Source organism: Octopus bimaculoides, chromosome 27 (genome assembly GCF_001194135.2).
Source record: "Octopus bimaculoides isolate UCB-OBI-ISO-001 chromosome 27, ASM119413v2, whole genome shotgun sequence".
NCBI lineage: Eukaryota > Metazoa > Mollusca > Cephalopoda > Octopoda > Octopodidae > Octopus > Octopus bimaculoides.
The window spans coordinates 21,456,788-21,459,143 of NC_069007.1; the positions used below are offsets into that span (position 1 = coordinate 21,456,788).

The 2,356-nt window shown below is 38.1% G+C and overlaps 1 protein-coding gene and 1 long non-coding RNA gene across 2 annotated transcripts in view; one reads left to right on the forward strand and one right to left on the reverse strand.

Moving 5' to 3' along the window:
• Positions 1–2,356, reverse strand: part of LOC128250979 (uncharacterized) — a 40,718-nt gene that overhangs the window by 7,419 nt on the left and 30,943 nt on the right. The gene's annotated exons all lie outside the window — the stretch shown is intronic.
• Positions 115–2,356, forward strand: part of LOC106876168 (uncharacterized) — a 197,303-nt gene continuing 195,061 nt past the window's right edge. The window contains exon 1 of the mRNA XM_052977184.1: positions 115–118. The gene's annotated coding sequence lies outside the window, so the exon portion shown is untranslated. The remainder of the gene's footprint in view (positions 119–2,356) is intronic.

The window sequence follows — 2,356 nt, forward strand, 5'->3', positions numbered from 1 at the left end:
CTCGATGTTTGACGTGCGAAGTTACAATGGTATTTTTGTGAAGTCTCGTTGACACGATAGTCCAGTTTTGCTCATGAACTGACAAAAGTTTCATCGGTACTCTAACGATGTCTCCTCGGTGACATTTGAATCGTTATGAAGCCAGCGAAGTTTCATGGGTCTTCTCGTGAAATCTCGCTCGTATACAAGCAAAGTTTCGTCGAAAAATGAAAGAAATCTCATTGGGGACCTAACGAATTCTTCCAAATCTCCTTGGGACAGTTAGCGAGTACTATAGTGTTGTGGAAGGCTTCCGACCCCACCTATCCAAGTGACTAAAGATGGACTGACTCATTGTTATAAATTAAAGAACTGTGAGCGATTAGCAGTTCGGGTTCGCTTTGGTAGCAGTTCACTGTGAGCCTTTGATATAGAGCAGGGGTCACCAATTTTTTTTTCACGGAGGGCCAGATAACTGAGAGAATGACGACCGCAGGCCACGTAACCATTTTGTTCAATTCAATACAGGGAATACACAAAAAATAAAGACAACCAACATATTTATTTAGCAAAAAGTTATCAAAGAAGGCGACATTAACAATAAGATAGTTATATCACACCTAGTGTACACAGATCCGAATCTCACAAACTAAGCAGCAAAAAAGGTTATTGAGATTTGTGAAAATGGTGTTTAGCTTTTTAAGATATCAATATTTGCTTTGGAATTGCTGCATCCAACGAAGAGAATTGCTTTCATGTGTTCATTAGTCAACCTCGTTCAATGCGCTGGCTTCACATTCTTCATTATTGAAAATGTTTGCTCACAGACAAAAGTTGTCCCAAGCACTGATGCTATCGTCTCGCATGGCAAATATGCGAAATATATTGGTTTAGTCTTGATATTGACTATTTGCGGTTTCGTCTACAAACAGTTGAAGTCTTATCTGCAATGTGGTTGGCAATTGTCGGGAAACAACATGAATGAACCAATAAATGAGGTGTTTATGTAGTGAAGAACAAATGTGTCAACCACTGCAGGAAGAGGTTTTCATTCATTCACATGACGTTGTTTGTGGCGTAAAAGAATGAATGAAACAAATGTATTACTTGTGCGTCTGTGTACGTATGTATGTACGTATGTATGTATGTATGTATGTATGTATGCATCTATCTATCTATCTATCTATCTATCTATCTATCTATCTATCTATCTTTTCAGCAGCCTGAGCCCAACGAGATAAGGTTCCTGTAAGGGACCCAGGAAACTTTAAGTTGCATACCGCCGAATCAAACTGATTTAACAACAACAGCCTTTTCTACTATATTCATATGTGTGTGTGTGTGTGTGTGTGTGTGTGTGTGTGAGTATGTGAATTCACACACACATACACACACATATCAGAGGAACGCAGCGGTTGTGAGTTCGTACCTCATCCGGGGCATTAATATTTTGTCGTATGTACGTGTGTGTGTGTGTGTGTGTGTGTGTGTGTGTGTGTATATATATATATATATATATATATATATATATATATTATATGTATGTATATATATATTGTACACATAAATGTTTATGCGAATATCTATGCATCTGTGTGCACACATTTTCATGTGTGCACACCAATATACACATGTCTAAACATGTGCTTATAGGGGGACGGGGTGGGGTATATATATACTCGTTCATACACACAAACACGTACTCACACACACATATGAGATGAATGTTTTATATATTAAAAAACAACTGAAATATTTTACATTTTTCACGGTGCAAATAAATGGCACGTAGCCTTAATTGCTTAATTATCCGTACCGTTACTAGTTTCTAGCTAAGAGACTCTAATTCTTCAAATTTAGTACCATGGCATTTAGTTCCATACCAAAGTTGCATACCTCGATAATTTACACGGTGGAATCTTAAACCCATATCCGGCAGGGATAAGTGCAGATTTTTCATTAGTTCAGCATAACTGCTTTCTTTTTTTTGTAATAGTGTTAATATTGGTTTCTAATTTTGGCACAAGGCCGGCAATTTTGGGGAAGGAGCCTAAGTCGATTAGATCGACGCCCTGGTACTTATTTTCAACTGGTACTTACTTTATCGACCCCGAAAGGATGAAAGGCAAAGTTGACCTCGGTGGAATTTGAGCCCCTCTCATTCAGAACCCTTACTACAAGATATACTGATTAGGTATGGAAATGACCCCCAACAGGGCCAATGTTTCATCTGTAAAAAACGCAATGCGAAACATCCATTTATAAGTAGGCGATTAATAGAAATTTACAATAGTTTAAAGTGGCCAAAGACTTTTGCACGGTGCTGTGTGTATGTATATACATGTATGTGTGTGTGTGTGTGTGTGTGTGTGTGTGT